We start from the raw sequence: 22,201 nt of genomic DNA on the forward strand, positions 1-22,201 counted from the left end.
CCACTTTTATGGCTCTTTAACACAAATCTCAAGATGAAGTTGATGAACAAGAGTACACGACTTTTCTCTTGATGTACATTTGCTATTTTTATGAGTGAATACACTTTAAATTACCAAGGAATATATTCATCTGACCGAGGTACTCGCTCAGGGACATTAGCTTGCTCTTGCCCCTTATATGCTCGGCCATCTATATTGCAGTATGTTTATGGCAACCACGAAAGTGTTTTACCACTCTGGTGGACTTGTGTAAAATCAATATCAACTTATGATCCATAGGTCTTCGAGTATACACTCGCGTAAGCACATGCGACTTTCTAGTTTAATAGAAAATTTATCGGTAACACTCGTGGACATCCAATACCCAAGTATTGGAGGATCGAGGTGTAACACACACCTTATTATACCATTTTATGTATGGTCTTTGGAAAATGAGCTAGAGTAGCAACATTAGAATTTCACTTCAAGGCATAGCCTACAGTCATAAGAGCACAAGGGTCACCTATGCACCAATTTTCTCACATAGAGGAGAAATTAAAATCCTTTATGTATTCATTATAGGTGTTTATAGTCGTCTCTAGCACATGCTATATGAAAGTATGTTATGGTGGAGTTTCAAAAATGAATACATAAACCTCTATACCTTAGGAATCTTAACCCAGTTGCCATCCGGGTGCTTAGTCTGAGCCACTCAAGTCAGTTGCTCTCACGAGTGCTCATATGAAGTCTCATATATGATTATTTAGGGTGACAACAGTCATACTCGATTAAAAAATGGACCTCATCTCAAATTCAGTTCAAGGCTATATACAAGTATAATCGATTGCAAGTAAACCATGATCACATATCCAGTCGTGCTCGTAATCGATGAGCAAGGGCGGTTGTCGTGTGAGATACACAATCTTTGCCTGGTGACGTATCTCAATCTACGTCTCACATATAAGGTCATGATGAATGTGTGTGCTCTCAATGTGTCCATTCGCAAACACAAAAGAAGAATAACTAATGCAAACATATATGTCTTAATATAAATAATCTGACAAAAAAAAGGTGACTAAGTGTTCAAGTGACAAAATCATATCCTACAAAAATTCTGACTCCTTATGTGAGTCAAAAAAGCGTCTCAGGCAATCATCTTAATAAATGGATCAGCGACCACCTCTCTAGTAGGTACATGTGTCCGGACCACTTTCTTCTTCAGCATCATATTTCCAGCATAGTGATAATGAATATGGATGTGCTTTAATTTTCCATGATATTTGAGATCCTTTCTAAAAGTAATGGCTGCCATACTATCATAATGCAATTTAACGAGGTCATAGGCATGCGGTACACATTTCAAATGTTGAAGGAATCTTCATAGCCATATAGCTTCTTAAATGGTAAAGTAACCCGCAATATACTCTGAGTCCATGGTAAAATGTGATATAAAGGGCTATTTTTTATTGCTCTAAGAGATGGCCCCACTACCGAGTAAGAACACATTTCCAGAAGTAGATTTGAGCTCATCCAAATCACTACCCCAATCTGCATCATAGTATCATCGTAGAAGGAAATCTATTCACTACTAACATAACATGTAATCTACAGCCCTGCGCAGGTATCAAAATATCCTTTTAACAACCCTCCAATGAGCCAGTCTTAGGTTAATCTAATAGTGACTCACCAAGCCTACTGTAAAATAAATGTCCGATCGAGTACACATCATAGTGTACATCATACTACCAACCACACTTGCATATGAAAACCAAGCCATTTTAGCTTTTTCTATATCCGTCTTAGGGCAGAGATTTAGACTAAGTCATGACCCTTATTGACAGGAGTGTTAATGGGTTTGTAACTATGCATTCGAAAGCGCTCGATCATCTTTTTTATGTAAGTCTTTTGAGAGATACCAATGAGTCTTCTAAAGTGATTCCTATGGATCTTGATCTCAAGCACAAAAGATACTTCGCGCATGTCATTCATTTCAAAATTAAAGGACGACTACTTTTGAGTGACGACAAAAATCTTCTTTTCATTTTTTACTAATAGAATGTCATCAATATATAGAGAATAGAGATAGGATTAGAAAAATCTGCTCATACCATTTGACGTGCACATAGTGGTTTTTCTCAATCATCGTAAACCCATATGAGGCGATGCCTAGATTGAATCTCAAATACAATTGTCTAGATGATTGCTTTAGGCCACAGATAGAATTTTTAACGCAAAAAACATTACGCTCATGTCCCTTAACCTTGAAGTTTGTGGGTTGATCCATGTAGATATCCTCATCTAGGTCTCCATTGAAAAATGTCTTTTTAGCATCCATTTGATAAAGTTTTATATCCAAATGTACAACAATAGCCAGAATGAGGCAGATTGAGGTGAGTCTCAACACTAGAGAGAACTCTCGTCATAATTTATGCCCTCAATCAACGTGTATCCCTTAGCTACGAATCAGGCCTTAAACTTGTCTATTGTTCCATCTACCTTTCTCTTGACTTTTAAGATCCATTTGTCCCTGACAATTTTGCGTCCACGCAAAAGATCAACAAGTTCCAGACTTGGTTCTTCTCCTTGAAGCGGATCTCATCATCCATAGTTGTTAACCACACTTTAACAACAGGAGATGACAATGCCTCTTGATATAATCTAAGCTCATCGTCATTTAGAGAAGCAACCATGAACGACCCCCCTTCAATTTCAAAATGATGACATGGTTTCGATCCATGAGTGCGCCTCCTTAATTTAAGCTCATGATTTGAGTCAGCCTTGGCCTCATGTGGTACAATCCCACTAGCTAAAAGATCCCTCCCACTGTCCTCGATGATTGGTGGATTAGTTGGATTGACATGTGGGTAATTAATATCCCCGCCCTTGCTGAGCAACGGCTGGATGACTGGGACCGAGTTGGGGTTTGAGTCTATCATCTTGAAGAACTCATGAGTGTCTTAAGGCTTCTTCCTGGTCAGGAAATCTTCTTCGATGAAATCTCACGACTCTATTTCAATCATTTTACCATTTTCTCATTCATAGATCAAAACATAATGCATTGAGTGCTCATGATAATGTATAAAAATGCACTTTAGGGATCTCTAATCTAATTTCTCAGTTTTCTGAGATGGGATGTGGACAAAATTGATTGATCCTAGGGGTATAAATGACTCAAGTCAAGTTTTTAGACACTCTATAACTCTCACTGGAACAGAATTAATAGGTACTCAATTGAGGATGTAGGCTAAAGTTAGTAGCATATCCCCTCCCCCCCTCCCCCCCAAAAAAAAATTTAAGAGGAATGCTTGCTTGTGCTATCATTGATCTCACAATATCGACTAATATTCTATTCCTTCTCTCTATAATACCATTTTGTTGTGGACTATATGAAGTACTCAGTTGCCTATGAATTCCTTTCTCTTCACGGAGCCTTAAAAATTGCTTAGACAAATTACTCACATCCTTACTCTATCTAAAGGGATTTAATCCTTCTTTTGGACTTGTTCTCGACTTCAAGCATATACTTCCTAAAGCATTCTAATGCCTCTGATCTATGCAATAGTAAGTACACATGAGCATACCGCATGTAATCTTCTATAAATGTAATGAAATATGATTGTCCACAGCATGTCTTGACATTTAGGAGTCCGCAGATGTCTAAGTGAACTAGCTCTAAGGGAGTTGATGTGCATGTTACCTTACCAAAGGGTTTTCTAGTTGAATTCTCAGTCAAATAGTGTTCACTAGTAGGAAGAACTACTTTTGTGAGTAGGACTAAAAGATCTTCTCTAGTGAGTCTAAGCATTTTATCCTAACCTATGTGACCTAGTCTAGTATGCCAAATAGTTTAACGAGTTTTTTTTTTTTTTTTTTTTTTTTTTAAGGTATGTGCATCATAATCATATAAATAATCAGAATATAGCACAAATAAACCATCATTAATATAACTGCGTCCATAATAAGAAGAATATAAAAATATGTCCACCACATCTAAATGGAAAGTAAAGGAAAAACCAAGCCTAGCTAATGAAAGAACATAAAGAAAATTATGCCTAACACCGGGCGCATGGAGTACGTCATAGAGGATAGTGTGCATCATGTCCGTAAGTGGAGCTGGAATGACCCAACTCCCAGTACATCTTCTAAGAAACTATTTCCCATGTAGATCCTTTGGCTTCCAAGTGGGTACTTCTGGTGCTCCACAAACCCCATCCAATCTCAAGCTATGTGATGGGTTGCTCTAAAATCCACAACCCAATTATGGTAAGTTGTATGAGCAATCAAAACCTCATTGCACATAAAAATATGAGTACGTGGGTCAGTGTGAGTTCATCAAAAGGCCGAGCTAAGAGTCATAGGGGGGGGGGGGGGGTGAATAGGACTATGCCAATTAAAAATTAAATGCAGAATTTAACAAATATAAATAAAGATAGCAATTAAATAATCCCACAATGCAGAAATGAATAACAACCTCAAATGTACTAGTATTGAGAGTGTCACACTCCAAACTCGGAAACCGGGCTCACAAAATTCTCGGTCGCCGAATCCGGCGCCGATAGCCTCCATAGTACCCCATTCTCGGCTCCTGGCACCCATACACCAGGTTCTGATCCTGGGATCCTACAAGGAGGATTTTAAACATGATTTTGACTTAGTATAAGCATAACCATAAGTATAACCCACGAACAATAACCATAAGAACACCATCAAAAAATCCACTATGATAAAAAAAAAACTTTGAGTATAATGCGTATGAAGGGAAATACAAGATAATGATAATAACGAAAACTCCTGAAACTCGACTGTATGCTCCTACTACGGCGAAGCTACGGCTGCGACCTGACGTCACCTGCACGCATCAATCATGCATAAGATTATAGAAAGCTTAAAGGGTGGTGTAAGTGTGTGCGTAGTATGAACATGCTCAGAATGCAATGCCAGAGGAATGCGGAATCATGCTGATGGGTACATGAATGCAATCAGCCGTACCAAGGCTATGCGGTGCAAGATATGAATACTATCGGCCATATCAAGACCATGCAATGCGAGATGCAACTCAAGCATGCCAATCCTCATCCAAATCCACATATCAATACAGCTTATCACTAGAGCATCAAATATCAGTACAGTTCTCATTCTGAATAATCACTGGGGTTTAGTACACTCTAAATGGCATTGCCCCTTTCCCAGGCATGCAGCCTAAGTGAGAGTAAGAAACTTCAATATCCGCCTGACCAATAGTCTGCTAATACTTATCCGGCACGTTGATAGTGGACCCATTCATGAGCTAATCAAACTCAGCCTAGCAATGCCCCCTACGGTCAGGCGGGTAAGGCCACACCCCTTCCTAACTGACCATGACACAGTGGGAGACACGACCTCCTAGTATTCGGCCCTCGTGTGCTCATGTATCTATAGTCTCGACGTTAGAGTCATCATCTAGTACCGTCGGGTTTAGAGATTTTCACCCAGGGACATCTATAGTGCCCCGATGCTAGAAACAATATTTTCGGTATTTAATCCGGCCATCCACGATGTGCCTATGGAGGCCTCAACCCTAATGTCGCAAGGGCACACAGTAATCACATTCACATAAATGTAAATGATCATGAGTCATGCAGTCCAATCATGCATCAATCCTGCACATACCGTGCGCTCATGTGGGGTAACTCCGCCTATCAAGGAGTCCCAAAAACTACCTGCACTATAGCATATGCAATGACCAATCACATCTCATAACAAACATACAGATGATGCGTATGGGCATGTATTATGATGTTATACTGTCACAAACTCATAATCGACAATGGTAGCCGGTATCGGCAATCAATAGTCAACCTCAACGCAAGGCAGGGTCCATAGATGGACGACCGATGATGGAGCAATTAAGATCAATGGGGCCCAAGCGTTTAGGTTAACCCATGAGAGAATGAAGAGGAAGGGCCTAACAAGGCCTAGGGGAAGGTCACGATGTGGGCGTTCAACCATCATTGCCCATCAATGTGGTCATTTAACCAACATTGCTCCCAAGGAATGGTGCTCATAGTGCCAATCAGATAGGGGCCTACGGCCTAGCACAAGGGCCTAATATACACCATCAGGGGCCTTGCTTATAGGACATATACACATCACATTGGGCTTCACTCATGGGCCAATATATATATAACATCGGACCAATTCAAATGGGTCGAGTCAAATGGGCCAAATCAACGGGCCAGATCAACAGGCCAAGTCAAACGGGTCGAATCAAATGGGCTGAATCAATGGGTTGAGTCAAATGGGCTGAGTCAAATGGCCAATTTAAATGGGCTAAATCGAATGGGCCGAATCAATGGGCCGGGTTAAGTGGACCAAGTCAATTCGAATGGGCTGAATCAATGGGTCGAGTCAAATGGGCCGAGTCAAATGGGCAGATTCAAATGGGACCCAATTGAATGGGCCTAATCAATGGGCCAGGTCAAATGGACCGAGTCAAATGGGCCGATTTGAATGGGTCGATTTGAATGGGTTGAATCAATGGGCTAAGTTGAATGGGCCTAAACCAACCACACCATTCATCTATAGATAGAGATCATTTTAGAGCATTATCACAAAAGGAATCATATCCAAGGATAATCTGGACCATAGCACAAATGGCAGTGGTGATATGAATTCTAGTGGGCCTCACCATAGTATTTATTTTCCATCTAGTCTGTGCATAAGGTCACAAAGACCTGAAATGGGAGGAAAATGAATATCATATTGGTCCCAAACTCTATAACCCAAGGGGGGTTTCCATGGTGGACGTTCAAACCCATTGCTCCTTGTAGTGTGGTCCACCTGATAACTGGATCTGTCTTATTTTTAGTCTCAAGCCTTGAGGCGAGCTAGCCAAATGGATGGACGGTTAGGAGGCGAGCTAGTCAAATGGATGGATGGTTAGGATGTAACATATACATCAGAGGGACCCACAAAGCTTGCTGCCGAGATGCAGCAGCTGTGGTTGTAGGCCCACTGTTCATCAGACGGATGGCGTGGATTACACAATGATGGATGGTGTGGATTACACGGTGGCCCCATCCACATGGACGGTTGGGGTGGTGCAAACCGCTCAGCAAGTGGTCCCACAGACCCCGCTGACGTCAATACAACAACTATATAACTGCTGTAAGAATCTTAAATGGCACAAGTAGGTCCCACGTGGGGCCCACCACAATTTATATCAAATCTAATATATATATTTTTATTATATATATTTAATTTATATATATATATATATATATATATATATTATATCTTACCCACCTAGCATCCAGCATCTAGCAATGGACGGCTGGATGTATTCGGTGGAGATATCACGTGGGTGTGGCCCACCTAAATACATTTAATATAATATATTATATTATATAATATTATATAATATACATAACCAATGTAATATCTATATTATAAAATATAATATAATATTATATTATAAAATTACAACATCCAGCGTCCAGAGAGTGACGCTAGATGGTTGGATCCCACGGTTAGAAAGGTGGGTCCACGTGGTGTGGCCCACCAAAAATTATTTTATTATTATTTTTTTGGCTGTGTTGTGTTTTGCCAACGTGCAACACATATATGGTGGGGAACGTACCAGTGGACTATCCCACTGACTAAGCTAATCTTCGTGTTTTCTTACATCCAGGCTGGCCTGAAAATGAGTAGCAAGTGGGCCACATCAGCTGGACGTCCAAGAAAATCTGGATGGTCCAGATCATTGGACACATCAAATGGGCCACACACATCATCACCATCATTAAAGTAAGAAGAAGAGAAAGAAAGAAAGAGAAGCATGAGAAGGGGAGGGACCCTGCCACTATTGGGCCCTCCCTTACACAACGCATACATCAAGTGGGTCCCACAACAAGTGGGCCCTTAAAATCAAAATTTAATGGTGGATCACCCACCTATCGGCCTTCTTCTTTAGCTCATTGGACTCCTATGCTCATTGTCTTCTGCTTTAATAGAGGTTGATGAAGAATGAATAGTTGAGATGGGAGATGAGAGGGTAGGAAAGTGGGCCACACATATTTTTTGGAGAGAGAGCTTGGACGTTGGAAGCTCTCATGGGAGTTAGGAGGTTGCTTAGAAAATGAGAGAGAAAAAGAGGTGATGAATTGATATGGGATGGGTGTTGTAAGGAAGGGGATGGAGAGGTATGGGTTTGTTGGAAATTTTGGTAAAAGAGGGATGGGTAGGGAGAGAGAGAGTTGACTTGTGGAAAAAAGGGAGTGGGTGTTTGTACTTGGGATAGGGTGAGGTGGCATTGGGGTATGGTGGTGTACTTGACTTAATTTAATATGACATGTTATAGAGATTCTCTCAAAATTCGCAACGCGCGGCATTTCTTTGGAATGAACACGAGCCCACATCTCCTAGCCCGAGTATCGGATTGGTGGGCGAGTTGCAGCGTTAAAACCGTGGAGACGGCGCGGTCGCTAGGGTATAAGTTTCGGGTCAAGCCGACTTTGGTATGCAGGACTCGGCTTAGGATCGTGCACAAGCATTAGATATAAGTCGAGGGTTGTCGGAATTTGACCGAGAGGACCGTGGAAGCCTACGGAACGGTACAGACTAGGATACGGGTCTTATAGAGAGGTTGATAAAAAAGTTGTTCTAAGGACAACCTTACACCAAAAACCAATGGCTTATGGTAGGAAAACTTGATTTCTAGAACGGTTTGTGTATTAAAATCCCAAACTGATATAGAAGAATAAAAAATAAAATAGCAAAGAAAATAACTAAGCTATTACAGCATTCCCACACATACATAAAAAGATTACAACATTCTCCACAAATGCATAAAGGGAAATTACAACATTCACACAAATCCACAATCAACCATTCACCACAAGGCCAGAAATTATAGTGGTTCGCTTGTGTGTACGCCAACTATTTAGAAAAATAGCCACACAACTACTCCACTCCCATTATCCTCACACAGTGGATATCGGCGTTCACTATGAAATAGGTTTTGCAAGGTTCACCTAAAACCTTCACAATTATGTCTTTCAAGTGGGCTTACACAATTTAAAAATCTCACACTCTGAGTTTTCTAGATCACCTCAGACAAACCAAAAGAAAGAGATTTTTCTGGCACAATCTCAAAGAAACAAAAAGAATAATTGATTTACAAAACAGTAAAATACTTATCTGGATATTCTCCTTTGATGCAGCCCGGTAGAACCAATTTGAAGAAGAAGTTCTGCGTAGATGTTTAATGTCCACACTCACTTATGAAAAGGTTCTAAGTTCTAAATAATTTTTAGATTAAATCACGTTGGGCTAACTTGATTTGATTTTGATTCCAAGAAATGGGAAAACCTCAATCCCTATTTCAAATAAGATTGGAATGTAGAATATAAAATTAAATGTAAAAAAGCTAATTAAAGAGAATATTAAATGAGCACTAAATAGCTTAAGAATATCACAAACGTATTTCTCAGAGTGGTGTCTTGATTTTGCTTGAATTAGATGCAAAACTCTGAAAATCATGCTCTATTTATAAGTGCAGAAATTGCTCCTTCGATTGGCCCAGAAGACAGCTCGACTAGTCGAAGGACCAACAAACTTTTAAAAATTTGGGCACGATAAGTAAGGTTGTTCCACAACTGGTCGAAGGGCCTGCTCAACCGGTCGAGTGGCCTCCACGACCGGTAAAGTCCTACTTACGACTGGTCGTGTGGGACACAATTTAGTTGCTGGACTTTGAGTCGAGCCTGCTGGACTGGTCGAACACTATTCACTCGACCAGTCGATCAGTTTCCAGGACTGGTCAAGGCAAATTCTGAAAATTAGTAACAAACTTAGGACTGGTCGAGGAATTTCTTGGACTGGTCGAGCTAGTACTAGGACTAGTCGAACATAGTTTAAGACTAGTTGAAAAATAATCTATGCACTTATAAGGTGACCTAATTAAAGTATACAATCAACAATGACTTAACCTATGGTCAATCTAGGGTCATTCATACCTTATAAGCGATATATGAACATTAAATCATCTTTTGCTTCAGTTGGTAATTGTTCTTTGAAGTTCACGAAGCTTGATATCTTGACGTATGTTGAAGCTTGAACTCGAATCATTTTTGAAGCTTGAAATTGAAGTACTTGACTTGTATTTCATCTTGAGCTTTGAGGTTTAAAGTAAAGACTATTGTCTTGACTTAGATGAAGCTTTGAAACCTTGAACTATTGAAGCTTGAAAGAGTGAACTATCACATGGTGTTGTACTTAAACATGTAAATCTCTTGATCTTGCATTTGAAGTTCTTGACGTAAAGACCTTTGTTCTTGTACATGAGATGCACGATCTTGAATATGTAGATGAGCTATACAAGATAGATTCCAAGAGGTTTTGGCACTACAAAATTTGACAATCATAGGAGCTGGAAAACATAGCACTTACAGTTCATACCTTCTTTGGCTCATAGCATTCTCGAGTGAAGTGACCAAGATTTCTGTAGTTGTAGCACTTTGACTTTGACCTATCTTTCTTGCTGCCCCTATTCCCTTGCTTATGCCTTCCACCATGTCGCTTTTGTGCATTCATTTCTCCTTCCTGTTTGTTCCCTTAGAAGGTACGAACCTTGTGTTTGTGTCCGGGTCTTTTACCATTGTTATTGATAAGCTTTGTCAAGAATTAATGTGGCATCATTCTTACGCGTAGATTGGAGTTCAGCTTCCAACTGAAAAATGATGCGACAATTGGACAAAGGTTTTGATGCCCTCATTGTGTGTCATCATGAGCTTCATTTGCCCTTAGGAATTTGGAAGAGAGAGTAGTACGGCTAGGATCTATTGCTCATCTATAAGCGCATTTCCTGTCACCTGTAGATTGTGGATCGTTGCCGACATTTTTCTAAGATGTTTTTCCATTGATATGTTAAGATTCATCTTGTAGGTTTCAAATTTGAGAGTTAAGGCTCTTAGTCAAGTAAGGATGGTGCCAGTATAAGTAAGTGTTAGGGTGTTCCACATTTTCCATGCGGTGGAGTACCCCTTGAACTTGCCAATGAGGTCATTGTGCATGCTACTCAACATAATAAAGCGTGCATATTGATCCCTCTTTAGCTGGTTCTGGTACTTTTCTTAGTGGCATTAGTGATGAGCAGTATTACGTACATTCTTTAAACAGGTCCATACAAGCGGTAAGCATTTTCAGAACTCCTTGCTCATCCAACAGATATTGAATTTTGCGATACTAGATATCGTAATTATTGCCATCTAGTTTCTTTCCCTTATTGAGATCGATGACAACATTTATTGATGATATTATCACTACATTTAGAGAGATAATCATTACATTTAAGATCCAAGTACCACACATTTGTGGCTCGTAACATCACATGATGATGTCACCTTGATCCATTGTGTATTGTTAGATTGAAAGACAAGATAAAAGCCTATAATCATCCCTTCAAACACGCTCAAGATTGAAGTTTCCCCATCCTCAATTTGCGTGCCTTTGATGAGAAGCGTCAAAACATCCACTCATCACCCACCAGTTAGGTTTTCATTACTAAGGCATTTTCATGATCTAAATAATACTAGATCATTAATTTGGACTATCTATCACGTTGATGGGCTCCACCAACTTCAAACCGTGACCCAACTTAGCTACCCACCATATCAACGGTTCCCTCTCTAGTACATGAATGCATAATATGAACAATGCTTGCATATGATATTTGGCTCCATCTAATAATGGTAGGCCTAAAAAGATCTAAAACAGCCTCTAACAATTTCAAATAGTGGCCTAATGGGTTTAAGTAGAGAATATTTGTAATATCATTATTCTTTGTTTCATGACTCGTCAGAGTCCCCGCATGACAGTCCTTCTACCGTGATCCTAACATTTTAAGATTTGATACATTTTGAGATCAATCATAAAATGGTCTATCATAGAAAGGGATTCCCTATTCGCATGTAAACTATATACTATGGTGGACCCCAATTAGTAGTCCCGCATGGTACTGGACATCTTAATGATCACTTTATTCAATGGTGAGGCCCACCTTTAATCGAGAACTATTTCATTTTCATATACATGAAAAAAATGGCTAGATGTTTATCAAATACACAAACATCATTAGGTTGTGGCCCATTCAAATGATGTCCGACTCATAGATCAACTAGAAAAGGTTAAGTGCTTTAGTTGAGAGGTAAAATTTTCATTTATAAAAAAAAGCTTCACAAACCCAACATATTTAATTTTTCCATCCTAAAGAATAAAAGCATGATGGTTTTCTAACTAATAGAGAACATGTGAGGTGCCATTTCAGAATAGTTAAATGAAATGGCGTTTCGCGTGTAATAAAAAGGAAGGGTGTTATATGTCAAAACTTCATATTTTTCCCCATCTTATGATAGCATTAGCCATTGATAATTTATCACCTATAGGCACCACCACAACTTGTCATACCGTGTCATTATTTTCCACCAACATGTCATTTGTTTAGAAATCGGTACCACGAAATTGTACGATACATCATGAAGTGCATGTTTCTCTTGTTAGCTTTAATTGTGGAATAACAAACCAATCTATGCATCAATGAGCAGAAAACAAAACTTTTATATCAAAGACATACCTGATTAGAAAGCTATGTGATTTTGATATAGGCATACGGGAATGTTCCTAGATTTTTCATACCTTACTCTCCTTTAAAAAAAAATTACAATAAGATAAGTTATTCTATATGTGTAAGTGAGGAGACCAAGACATCTATTTCTAAGAAAAAAGAGTCTTGAGTATTTAGCCCATCATAACTACTACTCCCTCGTGAGTCTCCATATAAGACAGGGTCCATATCCATCTGAATGTTGTGTATAGGTAGCATATTCCAAGTGTATCACTCCATGCTTATTTGTATCGATCATAACTACTAAAGGCCCACTAGTATGCTCAATCCAAGTAATCCAACAATCAGATCAAGATCAATGATCATGTAGGGCCACTTAATAGAAGTTTTACATTCACTCATTTAGGTCACACTAATCAATCAAATCAACAAATAACATTTTAAACATTTTATAAAACACATTTTAAAAAAATTTCATAATGGACACTTAATAGACTTAAAAAAACACCATTATTGAATATCTCTATTAAGGGCTTCATATGTCTTCGGTGACATGAAAACTAATATTTGCTAATTTAAAAAATAAATGTGCACACTGAAAAAAAGGTAAAAAAATAAATAGAATAACAAAAACCATCCATCCATAATATATATAACAGATCTCTCTAAATGACTACAAAATCCAATCAAAACTAAAGTCTCACTAATCAATACATCTTTGGGATCTATGGCTCCTACAAATTGCACAAACTTCTTAAACAGTGTGATAAGAATGCTTTTAGTGAGTATCTTGTATCATTTGCTTCATGTCAATAAGTTTTATAGATATATGAAAATTTTGAACCATCTCCTTCGTAACAAAGTACTTTATGTCAATGTGCTTTGACCTCGATGAATAGTACTTATCATTGTTAGGGAAGTTAACTACAGTTGAATAGTCAAAAAAAAAAAAAAAAACCTCAATGGTTTTAGGACCATCTCCATGACTCGTAAATGAGAGTTGAAACCATATCGCCTTATTATAATTTCATAATAAGTTATGCATTTAACTTTTGTAATAGATGAGGTTGTAATCGACTATTTCATGCTTTATAACATGGCTCCACCAACAATCATAAAGATGTAGCAAAAGGTTGACCTCTTACTAGTGAGGCAACCAACAAAATTTCAACCAGTTCCAGATGGTTGAGTCTTTAATATGTAAGTGCAAAGTTAATTGTCCATTGCAGGTAACGTAACATTTTCTTTGCAGCTATCTAATGGTATGGTTTATCCTTGGATTGATAAGGTACTTGTTTAACTTTCAAATCGTAAAAGTAATATCCGGATGCATATAGATCATTCATACATGATACTCCTTAATGCTGATGCATAAGGAATATCTTTCATCTTATTCTTTTCTAAGTCATTCTTGGGATACTGGAATTAGCCAAACTTATCACCCTTGATTGGTGCTTGGTCAAGAACACATCTTCCTTTTTACGAATGGCATCGCCACTCCCTTTGGCAACATCCACTAATTCAGAACTAAATTAGAAAGCTATATTTCAGCCCGAAAGTTTTCTGGATGCCCCTAATAACCAACGAATGGAAAGTTCTTTTCCTTATGTAGATCCTACTTCAATGGGAACTTGATGAGTCATTTTGCATGCTAAATTTTTTGAAGATCTTATCAATAAAGGTCCTTTACAATAGTCTAAGCAGTCTAAGTGAATGTCAATGTCGATGACCAATGAAGAGTCACTAAAATCTTTCATTTTAAAGTTTTGAGACAATTTTTTTAAAACTTTTGTGAAGTCGATTGTCCATTGCAAGTAGCATAACATTTTTTTTTGCTATCTAATTGTTTATCCCTGGACTGCTAAGGTACTTGTTCAGCATTCTAATAGTAAAAGTAATATCCATACACATATATATCGCTCATGCATGACACTCTCTTATGTTGATGCATAAGGAATATCTTTCATCTTATTCTTTTTCTAAGTCATTCTGGGGATACTGGAATTAACCAAACTTACCATCCTTTCTGATTAATGCTTGGTCAAGAACACACCTTCGTTTTTGTGTATGTCATCGACACTCCCTTGGGTAACATCCACTAATTCAGAACTGAATTTGAAAGCCATATTTTAACCTCAAATGTTTTCAAGATGCCCCCTAATAATCAACGAATGGCAAGTTCTTTTCCTTGTGTCGATCCTATTTCAATGAGAACTTGATGAGTCATTTTGCATGCTAAAACTTTTAAAGATCTTATTGATATAGGTCCTCTACAACAGTTCAGGTAGTTTATATGATATATCTCAATGCATGTCAATGCCAATGACTAATGAGAAGTCACTAAAATCTTTCATTTTAAAGTTTTGAGATAAAAATTTCTTAGTTTTGCGAAGTCAATTGTTAATTGCAAGCAGCACAACATTTTCTTTTTATCTATCTAATGGTTTATCCATGGATTGCTAAGGTATTTGTTCAACTTTCTAATCGCAAAAGTAATATCCAGACACATAGATTGCTCATACATGACGCTCCCTAATGCTGATGCATGAGGAATATCTTTCATCTTATTCCTTTTTAAGTCATTCCTAGGATGCTGAAATAATCCAAACTTATTATTCTTTATGATTGGTGCTTGTTCAAGAACACATCTTTCTTTTTACATATGGCATCGCCACTCCCTTTGTCAGCATCCACTAATTTAGAACTAAATTCGAAAGCCATATTTTGTCCCAAATGTTTTCGAGATGCCCCTAATAACCAACGAATGACAAGTTCTTTTCCTTGTATTGATCCTATTTAAATGGGAACTTGATGAATCATTTTACATATTAAAACTTTTAAAGATCTTATCGATATAGGTCCTCAGCAACAGTCCAAGCAATCTATGTGATATATCTCAGCATATGTCAATGCCGATGACCGATGAGGAGTCACTAAGTTTTGAGATAAAAATTTATGAGTTTTATAAAGTCAATTATCCATTGGAGGCAGCGCAACATTTTTTTTTTTTTTTTGCAGCTATCTAATGTTTATCCCTGAATTGCTAAGGTTCTTGTTTAACTTTCTAACCATAAAAGTAATATCCAGGCGCAAATATATCGCTCATACATGATGCTCCCTAATGTTGATGCATAAGGAATATCTTTCATCTTATTCTTTTCTATGTCATTCTTGAGATACTGGAATTAGCCAAACTCATCATCCTTTATGATTGATGCTTGGTCAAGAGCACAATTTTGCATGCTAGAGCTTTTGAAGATCTTATCGATATCCCCATGGTGTGGGCCACCTTAATTTTAGATTGGACTAATTTTTGTCCTCAAGGGCAAGCATCAGATAGAGTTCATGTGGTGGACCTATTTATGAACATTAAGTTATTCCCTCAATGTTAGGGCCAGTGCAACTTGGTGTTTTCTATTTATTTTATTTTTTCAAAATTTTAAGGGCCTATTTGGATTAACGTATAGGATTGTTCTGCATTGTTCCATTGTATGGACATGGTATTCATAACACTGTAGCTCGTATCCATCCATTTGATCAATGACAAACAGATTATTTGGTTTAGAGTGGATTTGGATATCTATACAGTGGCAATTTCTAAGTCAATGTTTGGAAAAGGATGAGACTCAGGCCATGGTAGATCACCTATAACCGTTACATGAGAAACCACCACGTGTAATAATCTGTCACACGCGTCCATTTTCTTAGGTATCCATACAAAACTGATACGAAAGGTCATTTACAGACACTTGTAATATTTAGGGGAAGAAATCGGATGCTTGAAAAAAATGTGTGAGGGTGGGTAGATGAGTTTCCCACTATCACCGAATCATCTTGACCGCCAACCCCCATTTCACAACGGAGGGTCAACCTCAAGGTCCTCCATACAAGACGATCAAAGAAAGTATGAAACAAAAGTTATACAGAGGTTCAAGTAGGTGCATTGTCCAGATAATATCCGAAAAAATAAAGCATATCTAATTAACTAACTGTGCAAGTCCCTAACTCTATCAGCAACCCAAAACCATCTCCTAACTAGCTCTGGTTCCATCAACTAGCGTGATCAAACATCCCTTCCTTATTATGACATAGATGAAACGAACCAAGTAACTATTGCATATATAAGCAACACTCCAATCAGAAGTTTGAAGAAGGCATTCATCATCCCTGCCTCAGCAATATCTCCATCCACGTCCGAGATGGAAGATTCGGAAACATGCACCCCACCATGGTGTTCATTAACAATCACCGATTGATGAACCTAAGCAGTTTCAGACTCTACCCTCTTGAAGAGTCCTTCATGCTAAATTTCTGAGGCCCTGTTGTGCTCCCTAGGGATGCTGTAAGATGTTGAATTCTGGAGACTGGCCTACATTCATCATTACAAAACACTCTAAATTATGAAATGGTTTACTCAACGCTGAAATGAATTTACCCAATTGAGTATTCTTCCAAACATATGAAACGTCTTCATTACCTTGTATTTTTTCCACTCTGTTGCAGCCTATCGTATGACTTAAACGATTGGTGTCTACATCCACTAAAATAATCTACATGTGCACGAGCATGCTCCCAATTGTTATATATCCATGGAACTCTTCCCACAAATACCACATAATATTTTCCCATTCGTACCTGAAAGTATATCATCATCAAACTTACAATTTATTTAGCGATTGTAGCGTTACCATTGGTCTCATTTACATAAAATAATAGCAAAAAAGATAAAAATTGAACGGAAGTTGTGGAAGAAAGAATGAATTTATGTCCACAACGTACATTCGTAGTCTCACCGCTTCATGATGTTTCATTCTTTCCCAAAGTGACATATCAATACCATGAAATCATGGAATCTGATCGTTCCTACTGTGACTAGAAATATATCTACCTTGTTTAATTAATATAAGCATCATACAAGTTCAATGATCATGATATGAAATTAAGGATCAGATGACAAAACAGTTAACATAGATATATCATCACAAGCCTAACATTAAATCTATATATATAGCAGTGGAATGATAGCATATAATGGAGATTAAAACAACCATAACTTTATCCCAATCAGACGTCTGTGCATCAATTTCAGATGGAAATAACCTATTATACCGGTAATAAGCAAAGAACTAACATTGCCATTTAAGAAATCTAACAAAGAAAGTGTAAGGCCCGTACCCTAGACCGTACCATTCAGTATACTCATACGGTCCTCCCGGTCGAATTCCGGCAGCCCACGATCTATTATCAGCGTTGGCGCATGATCCTGAGACGTGTTCTGTATATCAGAGTCGGCTCGACCCGAGACTTGTACCAGTGCGACCGCACCGTCGCCGCGGTTCCGACGTCGCATCTCGCGCAGTGAGGCGATGCCCGGGCCAGGAGATGTGGGCCCGCGTTCAATTTGAGGAAAACGCCGCACTTTGTGAATTCCGATAGAATCTCTACGATATGTCCCATCAATCACATCAATCATAAGTCAAGTACATCCCATCACAAGCCATCACTCACCCATACCTCTCTCTTCACCAAGTCAACAACACCCATACCTAACCATCCCCTTCTTACCAAAAGTCAAAGGAAACCACACCCATCCATCCCTCTCTCCCATCACTCCTCTCCCATCATTCCTCTCTCTCATTCTCTCTCTCCATTTCAAGCAAAACCCCATGAGAGCACCAACGTCTATGGCTCCCATGAGAGATCTAGTGTGACCCACCTTCCTAACTCTCATCTCCACCATCCATGATCCATCTCAACCGTCGAAGTCCGTCCACTGGGGTTCTAGCATGCATTGGCGGAAGAAGGAAGGTGAGATCTTGAGGTGGGTGTTTTATTCTCTCTCTCTCTCTCTCTCTCTCTCTCTCTCTCTCTCTCTCTCCCTCTTTTATTTTGTGTTTGATCGTGGCCCACCCTGTGATATGCATCTATGCCGTCCACCTAGTGGGTCCACCTAGTAATTCGTTAAGGCGGGCCTAATTAGAGGAAATATATAAATGTTCCCTTCATCCAAGGCAGGTGGGTCCCACCCATGTGGGCCCACCCCAAAGTGAAGCAGGTAGTGCATGTGGGGGCCCTACTTTGCTGGAGAAAACCCAACCCGTTTGACGCCCAAGCCTCCCTGGACGCTGGAGGTTGGAAACGAAAAAAATAAAATAAAATGTTAGCTTGGTTCAAAAGTTTTGGGTAGACTGCTCATGCAGGCTCCACCTAGATGTATAAACTAAATCCACACCATTCATCCTATTTCCCTAGTCATTTTAGGCGTTGAGCCGAGAAATGAAGCCAATCCGAATTTTTGGCGGGCCATAACATCGAAAACAGTAGTTTTTACCGTTGAATCTATCTTGATGTTTCCACCCGCCAAAAACATATTGCATATTGGACTCGTTAGATCTATTATGAGCCGGGGAGACCAGTAGTTGGTGTGGATTTTTCCTAATGCGGGCCCACCTATAAAAATCCCCAGAATAACAAAAAAAATAAAATAAAATAAAAATACATGGGACGCTGTTGCTGTCAGCGTCCTCTGGACGCTGCAGCAAGCAGCGTCCTCACTGTTTGTTTAAGGGTGAAACGGTGGGCCCCACCACAGGCCCCACCACGATGTATGTTGCACATCTACTCCGTGCAATTGATGGGTCCCTTTGGGAACTAGGATTCCCTAAAAATCAACCGTACATGGAGCTCAAATGGCCCACATGGCAGGAAACAGTGAGATTGGACTTCCACCATTAAAACTATTTTTTTTGGGCCATAGAAGTTTTGGACCTAGATGAAATTTGTTTTTCCTTTTCATCCGGGTCTGTATGACCTTATTAACAGATCAGATGGCAAATAAATGTTATGATGGGCCCCACATGGGACCCACTCACGGTGGAAAACGGATTGGCTGATGTACCTCGCACGCTGTGCAGCTGCCGCATTGGCGTGAGCTCTGTGGTCCCACCCACCTGCTGTGATGGCGTCAGTAGGGGCTGATCACGAGGTTGTGTTATATCCAACCTTACAGACATGGCGTATGTACCCCACCTTGATGTTTAGGCAGCCACACCGTCCGTCCGCCTGTTTGGGAAATGGACCCTACCATGATGAATGTGTTGCATCCTCACCGTCCAATCCCTGGACGGTGGGACGGTGGTATACCTCTCACCTGCTTTATACCATAATATTGCATTATATTACGTATGTATATAGGATATATATATGGTGTTTATATATATATCCCTGGATGTTGGTAGATTTTAATATAATAATAATAATCTTAATAATGATGATATATATGCATTTGTCATATACATATTACGTATGGTGAGCCCCACGTGGGACCCACCTGTGATAAACGAGTGGCTGGTGTCCCTCAACAGCTATATAGCTGCAGTAATGACAACAGCGTACATGGGCCCCATGTGATGTTTATACTCACCGTCCTTTTTTTGGACAGGTGGAACGCCACCATGATGTAAGCGTTTTATCTGCTCGGTCCATCCATGCCTGCCCTGGTGGCACGTGGCTCCACATATGGGACCCATAAAATGTATGCGTTTCATTCACACGTCCAGTCCCTGGATGTGGACGGTGGCCCACCTTAATGTGTTGTTATCCACGACGTCTATCTATATGGACCCCACATAGATGCATGTATTATGTATCCCACCGTCCAGAGGCAGGGACGGTGGGCAGCTATGATGTATGTGTTTTATTCATGTTGCATAGCAGCTGTGGGACCCACACACACGTGGACTCCACATGATGCATGTGTTTATCAATGCCCTCCATCTGTTTTGTATCCACCACCCAGATGGCTGGACGGTGGTGCATATTGTTGTGTATGTGATATATATCCTGGCCATCCATCCCTGGTTGGGACGTGGACTCCACGTGATGTACATGTTGTATCTACTCCGTCTACCCATTTGACATGGCCCACCATGATCTAGACGGTGACCCCTACCATGAGATATGTGTTGATCATCCATGTCATTCATTTACTGGGCCCATTTGGAAGGTGTAGGCCTGCCTGCTGACCATGCAGGGCCCACCTGTTGTGTAATCGCAAGGCCCACCATGTTGTACATATTCCATCTATGCCATCCACGGGACAAACTCTATACGATGTATGTTTTATCCACACCGTCCATGGGACGTGTGACTCACCTGATGTATGTGTTCCATATCCATGTTGTCCACTTGATATATATATATATATATATATATATATATATATATATATATATGAGGCCTATGTGCAGGGCCTACCTGTTATGTATATTAGGCCTATATGCAGGGACCCACCTGTTGTGTATTTGTGGCTCAAGTATGAGGCCCATTGTGTTGTGTAGCAGGCCCATTGATGCGGCCCACTTGTCATATTTGAGGTCATTGATGCGGCCCATTATGATGTACTGAGGCCCATGGGCCGTGGCCCATTGTAATGTATACTCAGCCCATATATCATGACCCATGGTGATATATTTTTTACCCATTTGGTGAGGCCCATTGTGATATATTCCTGCTCATATGATAAGGCCCATTGTGAAGTATTTACGGGCCCATGGTTGAGGCCCAATGCGATGTATGCATGGCCCATTACGTTGTGTACGAATCCCCTATATGGGCCACTCCTTGGGAGCAATATTGGTTAGATGGCCACGTTGATGGGCAATGATGGTTAGATGTCGTCATTGTGACCTTCCCGTTAAGCTCATTCTTATTGAGCCCGATTGTTGTGACCGATTCACCGACTCTGATTATCGATCGATCCCGATTGTCGTGACCGATTTACCGATTCTGATTACCGATCGATTCCGATTGTTATGACCGATTGCCGATTCTGATCGACGTGACCGATTTACCGATTCTGATTATTGATCGATTCTGATTGTCGTGACCGATTGTTGATTCCGATCGACGTGACCGATTTGCCGATTCTGATTATCGACCGATTCCGATTGTTATGACCGATTGCCGATTCTGATCGACGTGACCGATTTACCGATTCTGATTACTGATCGATTCTGATTGTCGATTCCGATCGACGTGACCGATTTGCCGATTCTGATTATCGACCGATTCCGATTGTCATGACCAATTGTCGATTTTGATCGACGTGACCGATTTGCCGATTCTGATTATCGATTGATTCCGAGTGTCGTGATCGATTGTCGATTTCGATTGACGTGACTGATTTGCCGATTCTGATAATCGATGCCGATTTCGATTGTTGAGGCTAAGTATCGAGGCCGATTCTGATTGGTCGATGCCGATTTCGATTGTCGAGGCTGAGTATCGAGGCCGATTTTGAATTGTCGAGGTCGATTTGATTGTCGAGGCCGATTGTCGAGGCTTATGTGATAAGGCCCATTGTGATGCATTTGAGGGCTAGGCGATGAAGCACATTGTAATGAATGTTAGGCCCATGTGAAAGGCCTATCGTGATGTATACTAAGCTCTTGAGTGAGGCCCATGGTGTTTTATATCAGGCCCTTTGTAAGGCCACGGGTCCACTATATGTTAGGCTCTATGTGGGCCACTCCTTGGGGGTAATGTTGGTTAAATGTCCACATTGTCGAGGCCAATTGTCGATGCCAATTGTCGGTGCTAGTTATTGATACCGATTATGAG

The sequence above is a fragment of the Magnolia sinica genome, chromosome 3 (genome assembly GCF_029962835.1).
Source record: "Magnolia sinica isolate HGM2019 chromosome 3, MsV1, whole genome shotgun sequence".
In the NCBI taxonomy this organism is placed as follows: domain Eukaryota; kingdom Viridiplantae; phylum Streptophyta; class Magnoliopsida; order Magnoliales; family Magnoliaceae; genus Magnolia; species Magnolia sinica.